Genomic DNA, 7,575 nt, shown 5'->3' on the forward strand with positions numbered 1-7,575 from the left:
GTTTTTAGTCATCAATCTTCCAACCTAAAGCTCCTTTCTCCTGTAAGGTTCTCAATAATTCATCTGTTTCAGCAACCAGAGAATCAGCATAAATCACCTTACTACATCAGCACTTTTTCTCCTCCTATGCTCTCTGAGGGTGTTTTGTCATTAACATTGTCTTCTCCGCATCTCTTTTCAGTATTTTAGCTGCATTTAATTAGTGTGACCATTTATAATGCTCAGAATTGAACTCTGGTCTGTTTGTGTATGAGTATAGTCAGTCTCTAGAAGGAGTTTTAGAAATGCTTTAGGATCCAATAGAAAATAAAAAAAAAGGGGGGAGGGGGGGAGGGGGGAAGGGGCAGGAAGGTGAGTGGAAAGCAGGGCAGTATCTAAGCATCCTTTTCCCAGCAACTGCTGCACTTCAGCAGTTATGGTTGGGTGGTAAGGGGCTCTTCAGAAGGAGAACATTTCTGCCTACCACTGCAGATTCCCATGTTGGTGTCCTGGAATCCTCTGCAGAAGACCTTCCCAGTTTCTGCTCAGATGAGTTCCCTGTCCTTGCTTCCTTGGATTTGCCAGATGTTTGGCCAAGCAGAGCTTGGGGGGACAGATCCTGGTTGAGGTAAGCGTGCCATCTCTATGTCAGTGAGGATGTTAATTGAGAATTCAGGCCCTTCTTGCTGTTCTGAGGAGCTGTAAGTGTCCAGAATTTTGTCAGGAAAAACATTTAAGTACCTGAGGTGCTGTTTCTGTGCATGGCTGTAGGTGCCATTAAGTTGGTAAAGCCAGCTGTAATATCTCCTACACAACAGCATCCCTTACCACCCCCGGGACCAACCCCAGCAAACCTGGTACTTTTCCAACAATCCTTTTCAAAGGAGCATACGTAGAACAAGCACTATAGTGTCCCAGGAACCTACATAGGCACCTCCATGCTATACTCTGCAGTTCCATCCCTACAGTGGTCCCCTGTGGTCTGGAGTGTATAACATTGTCCTGTCCTTCAAGGATATTTCAGTAGAGTTGGCAGCCTTACATTCTTCTACACCTCTCAGTGCTCACACTTCCCACCCCTTGCAGCAGAAACACATCTCTTGGCAGCCATGTGAGCTGCCAACAATGGGGCTAAGCTTGCGTTGTGATGAACGAGGTGGAGTTAGATTTTGGAAGGTAGCTGTGTTGCACTAACAGCCCGTGGGCCGAGCTGGGCCCTGCTTTCCTCCAGGTCATGCCCCAGCAACGGGGTCAGCAAAGGGACTGAGCATCCACAGCTTGGAGTGGCTATGTGTGACCTTGGGATAAGTGTCCTAGGACACTGGGACCAACCCACAGGTGTGATGGTGTGGGGGAGAAACAGTTTTTCAAAAGAGAAGGCATAAGAATAAAGGAGAAGGCTTGTCAGAAGCCCAGTCAGAAGGGCAAGGCTTTCATTATTCATGTATGTATATATAAACAAAAACTTAATTGCCATTGGGCTTTTCAGGCTTTTGTTTGAAAACACAAGAGGTGCACAGAGTTGAAGTGCTGTTTGCTCACCTCAGTAAAGATTTCTGAGGCTCCTGGGGCTTCTTTTCTCTGCTCAGCCATAAAAGGCTCTTGTCCACAGACTGCTGAGTATAAGACACTTGTGGTAGGAAGAGAACTGTGGCTATCAGCAACACTCAGCAGGCACTATCTTTTCAGTGAGGAACTAGCAGGGTTTGAGGCATTCTCCTGCAAGCTGCTGACTGCACGGCCTGCTCAAATGGGGACAGCCTGGTACGTGCCATGGCAGGCTGGGACCAGGAAGGAGAGATCAGTTCCATATCGTGAGCCACTGGAAGCTGGAGACCAAAGGTTAATGTGAAAGAGATGCAGTTCTGCGTCCTTGCAGACCTGTAGTTTTTGGACATGTTGCTGCTAGATCTTTGTTACATGTGAGCGTCCCAAAGCATTATCTCCTCCCCAGAGACTGGCACACTGCTCAGTGGTAAGAAGGTGGCCTGCAGCACCTAGGAATGCCCATTCTGAATGGAAAGTTTTCTCCAAGTCCTTGCACAAGCTGTACAAGAGCCTTGGAGGAAGCAAGGGATGCTGTATCACTGCCAGCAGATCTGCAATGTTTTGCTCAGCTGCCAGGCAGCATGCTCAGCTGACAAGAGTTTGGAGCCTGGTTAAAGTTCCTTGACCATAATGGAGAAGGATCCCTTCAGGCCACTCTTTTTTTTTTTTTTTTTTTTTTTTTTTAACAAGAGTGTCTACTGCAAGGTGTCCAAGTGCCAAGTTGCCATCACCGTGGACTCTGCCAGAGAAATCAGGTTATGGGTTACCCTCAGTGACAACCTGCTGTGCCCTTTCCAGTTCTTAAACATACAGACCCTATGTGGTAGGCAGCAATATGCCCTGTTAGTGTCTTCTGTTTTGGAAAACAGCATTAGGTGAACTCCCTTATGACTGGAGGTCTAGGACACAGTGCTCACGATGCCAAGTTCTACCCTCTACCTTGCTCTAACACAAAAGCAGCAAGCAGCAGCATGCCTGCACAGGGAGTGCGAGGCAGCCAATGAATGGCAGAGCAGGGAGCGGTCTGTACCCAGGCACACCGAGTGCTGCTGGTCTCATCCTTTTTGCCTCAGGTAGCAAAGGTGGCAGCAAGCCCAAGGATGTTTCCTTGGTGGGATACGTCTCATATCTCCCCATGTCCCTGCTAATATGCAGTAGTGATGTGTCCTCTACATCCAAAAGGCCTTGGGATTTGGGCACTAAGTATGCAAGTCTAAAATGGCTTGGTCCAGGGGCCAGAGTGTCAGCCGCTCTCAGATGTGACCATCTGAGAGTACAAATGTTGCCCACAGGAACTCAGTGATAGGCCTCCACACCCAAGCTACCAGCCTTGTACATTAGTTACTCAGTAGTTCTTCCTCTCACAAGTTCCTAAAATGAAATAACACAGGAAAATGTAAAGGTCTCAGTAGAACATGATAAGCTCCCAGAACAAACTGTTCTCCCCTACTGTTTTTTCTTCACTGGAAAGCCTTGGACTTTCACCATGAATACCTGCTGGTATTTATTTCCAGTCTTCTTAGGAACAAGCTCCAGTGATGCAGTTTTCTATTATTCACCTTCCCTCCATCCAACTGCTAGTTCAGGTTGCAAGATCAAAACAAGCATTCACAACAAACATAACTGCCCCCAATACAACTCTAGCTTAGCACTGGCTAAAAAACATTCACTTTGTAGATTCCACTGAAATCCTTGTTTTGTTTAAGACTGACTTCATCTGCATGCCAAAAACCAGATTGCATGCTCCCTGCTCCCTCTTTCTCATCTCCCTCCCAACAACTTCACAAGAATTTCAAACAAGAAAAGGCTGGCAACTTGTTGAAGGAACACAAAGACTTTGTCCTTGCTAGCTGGAGAAACAGCACTGGTACCTGTCCATCAAGAACTTGTGGCTTTTCAGTTTGCATGTTTCTTGCTAGCAGTGTTTATCCAGGTAGCACAGATGGGGCGTATCATTTGGCAAGCTTACCTGTAAGCTTTCTACAACAAAGATGATAACAGGTGCAAGATAAGGGACACGTACAAAACCAGAGTTCATTACAAATACATTTGCATCCAAAGCAGCAGCGGCAGGACTTGGCTCTGCTTTATCTTAAAAGCATACACTTTGTGAATTCCATTCAAATACTCCCTGTATTTGCATCTGATATCACCCCAGGCAACAACATGGAACCAAGTTGTGTTTGCGTAGGCCTGCGCTTCTGCGCAAGGGCAGACAGATAAGTCATCTCTCATGACAATATTGAGTTTGCAGGGTGGCTCTTGAAAAACCAGAGCCAAAATTCTGAAGAGAGTCCATTGTCCCCACAGAGAGCTGGGTTTTCAAAGGAATGCCTTAGATAAATAGCAATGCCTTCTCAGTTCTGAAATCTTCATTTTGATGTCAAAGTGGAAGCCGAGCAGCTATGTGCTAAGCCCTTGAATATCTGGCTCCAAGTCCTGCTTCTGCCTGTGTGCTCAGAGAATGTGGTACAGCTCTGGAGAGGTTCTTGGTCAGAGAGGATTAGTAACCCACAATTAGGAGAGAGTCTGAGGTTAATTAGAATGATCTGTGTGTGATACTATACCCTTATCCTGAGTTACTCTCTGCAGAAGTCCTGTTTTGCTCCACTGGCTAAAAAGAGATAAGAGACTATCCTAAGAAAAGATAGGTACTGAAAGGTATCGTGCAACAGAAGTTGCATGACCTGAATACCCACTGCTTCACTCACAGCTTTGCAGCCTGAATCAGAAATAACTGAAAGCTAGTTAACATCCATAAATGTGCTTGATGGCATATTTGAAGTGCATTGAGAGATTCACCTATCCCTATCCAGGGAGTAAAACTGATCCTCACGTAAAACTGCAGGAGGTTTGAGAATACCAGGTGGGCAGCAATTCCTGCTGAGTGCAGTGGAGTGTGCCCATGGTTGGCAAAGGTGTCAGTGGACATGGAAAAAAGAGCTGTTTGCTTTCACTCAGTTCAGTCCTTCAGCACACAGCCAGAGAAGCACACAGTGGTTCTCATGCTTCATAAATTCGAGACCTTTGTTCTCCACTGTCATTAGTATAGCACCTCTTGCGGTTTTCATCTGTGATTGAAACTGGGGAGTGCAAATGGTAATAAGAAATGAAAGTTTATAAACACATTTACCTACAGACAAAACCACAGAAAATAAACACATGCAGCAGCAACAAAGATGAAACCCCTTCACTGCAACGTCATTTTGAAACTTTCTATCTACTTTGCAATTAAAGACTTTATTATTTAAACCACGTAAAATGGGATAAGTGTATTTTAATGTAGCTCACTGCTTGTTACCACATGCATGAATGTATTATTCTGTGGCCAGGAATGGAACGACTGCAGTTAGTCATGTTTTGTTAGTGTACTCCCTTAAAACAAAGATTTTTGGCTGAGCATTTTTTGTAGTTCAGGTACAAAATAACTGCCATGTGCCTGTTACCTGTGGCATGCAACTGGACAGGAAATACTATGGCTACTCCACAAAGATTTTTTCCTCAACTCTCATACTGGAATGAATCCAGGATTATTCAGCAGAGGAAAATGAGATGGGGCAGGAATATATCCTTGCCCATACAAGCGCAGGTCCCCATTCTTACTTCTTCTCTCGTTGTTACAGGTTAGGATACTGGTGTCTCTCATCTTCCAGCCAGTACCTCAGCCTCCATCCTGTTGGATATCCTGAGGTGGGTCTCTTCTTCCTTTCTCTTCTGTATGATGACTTTTTGGGCACTAGCACCTGAATACAAGTAGGCCTCTCATATTTCAGGCTCTGCTTGGCTAGCATGGGATAGCTCAGGGTCTCTCCCATTTATATGCTGACAAGTACTATCCGCATTATCTATAAGAGTTGTTGGTCATAACTGATTGGTATTTTCTGACATTTATTTCCCCCTGAAATCCCATTTTAAAGCAATAAGTGAATTATCTCTGCCTAAACCAGTCACTGTTGTCACTAGCAGTTCCGCTAGCGCTACGATCAATACAGACTTGAAGAAGCTTTTTGTTAATTATTCATGGTGTGTGAAGTTTTTGTTTAAAGTGAAAAAAAAAAGTAATTTAATGAGAACGGTGAGGGTGCAGAATGAGCAGAAACAAATGTCAGTGCGCTGAGAAAGAGGTCAGGACTTTTATAAGACACCTGGTTAATTCTTTTCTTACTAAGGGTTTAAATCAGTTTAGCAGTGTTTTGGTTCATTCAGAGATTAACAAAATTTAGTATTTTATAAGATTTATTTATAATACCCTTGAGGTTTAGAGTATGTTTATGTAACCTTTCTGCCAGGAATTGGCAGCAGCTGAAAGAGCTGGATTCATTTATCTAGGGGTTCTCTCTGAGAACTTAAACAACAGCAGTTTCAGCCTCCACCCAGAAATCTACCAAAGCTAAATGACCTCCTTTGGGTGCCCTGACAAACATAATTCCTGCTCAAGGCAGAGCAGGGATTCAAAACAAGGTCCAGAGTTTTGAGACAAAGAGAACTTTAGAGACGAGGGAAAGAACAGAGGAAAAGGGAAGAATAAAGACTCAGCATAAACCCACAAGAGCCACTAATCAATAAAATAAATAAGGTTGGGGTGAGATTCCCAGGCTTCCTTTCCTCCTCTCGCCTGTGTTGTCTTGCCATGACACAAAATAAAAGCTTGCTCTCATTTCCAAACAGAAGTCTTGTGACTTGAATGTTGCTGCCCACTCAAGGCTTGCCCCACATGCACTGTGTGGCTCCAGTTCAGTTAGCTCTGCTAACAAACATGTGTATTACTGGACATGATCAGGAGATCCTCCTCGCTTTCCCTGCTGAAGCTCTCACAGTGAACTGATTCACACCACCAGATTGCTACAGGACTAACTCAGCAAAACAGAGCAGTGAAACTGGAAGCAGGATGGCAAGGCTGAGGACAGAAAGCTCAGCTGCTGCTGCTGCTTCTACTAGTAACTACACACAGTTCGGTTTGGTGTAGTTTTAAGATAAGACAGTTCTTAAGCATAGCAAGCTTTATGTTAACGTATTGGTTTATCCTCATCTAGGCCAAACTTGGAGAGAGCACAGCTGCTCTGCTTCTGACTACAGGACTAAAATGACTGCACTGTGAGCTAGCACTGCAGACAGGCTGTGTCCAGCACAAGGTCCAGCAGTGTCCCAGCCTGCACCCAAAGGCTTTTAAGTCATCCTCCAGTGATGGACACAGTCCAGAGGAGGGCACAAGGACAAGAAGAGGGCTGGAGAACCTCTTCTACAAAGACAGGCTGAGGGAGCTGGTCTTGTTCAGCCTGGAGAAGGCACAGGGGAGACTTCAGTGTGACCTTCCATTACATAAGGTCAGCTTATAAGCAGAGGGGAGACCGACTTTTTACATGGTCTGATAGTGATAAGAAAAGGGGGACGGTTTTAAACTAAAAGAGTTATATTAGTTGTCAGAGGAAAATTTTCACTGTAACGGTGGTGAGGGCCTGGCACAGCTGCCCAGAGAAGCTGTGGGTGCCCCATTCCTGGATGCGTTCCAAGCCCAGGCTACGTGGAGCTCTGTGCAATGATCCGGTGGGCAGCAGCCCTTCCCACAGCTAAGAACTCGGTGAGCTTGCGATTCTTTCCAAGCCAAGCCATCCTATGAGGATGCCAGGACGGCAGAGGGCTCGTGTAGAGCCTGGTCTCCCCTGAAGCCTCATCCCGCATGTGGTACCAGTGCTGCATTGCCTGGCAGTGGCCTTCTGTGAACGCCTCCAGTCAGAGTTTGGGACTGCTACAAGAAGAGATTTCATCGCCTCGCCCCTCCAGGCTCAGCGGGTGTTGCGCGAGGCCCCACGCTGCGAAGAGCAGCGGCGCCTGGCTCAACCCGCCACAGCAGTCAACAGCGGAGGCCATTTGCAGGACAACAAAAGGCCACGCGGCGCTCCAACACCCGGGCCGCCACCGCGCGTTCTCGGGCGCCGCCTACCGACCCCCTCGATCCGTGCGCTCCCCGGCGCGGCGTGAGGAAGGGGCCGCCCCGTGGGCTGGGGCTGACTGACGGCAGGGGCGGAACGACGCGGCGCTGCGGATAGC

The sequence above is a fragment of the Lagopus leucura genome, unplaced genomic scaffold (genome assembly GCF_019238085.1).
Source record: "Lagopus leucura isolate 7727_CA_CO unplaced genomic scaffold, USGS_WTPT01 Super-Scaffold_100002, whole genome shotgun sequence".
NCBI lineage: Eukaryota > Metazoa > Chordata > Aves > Galliformes > Phasianidae > Lagopus > Lagopus leucura.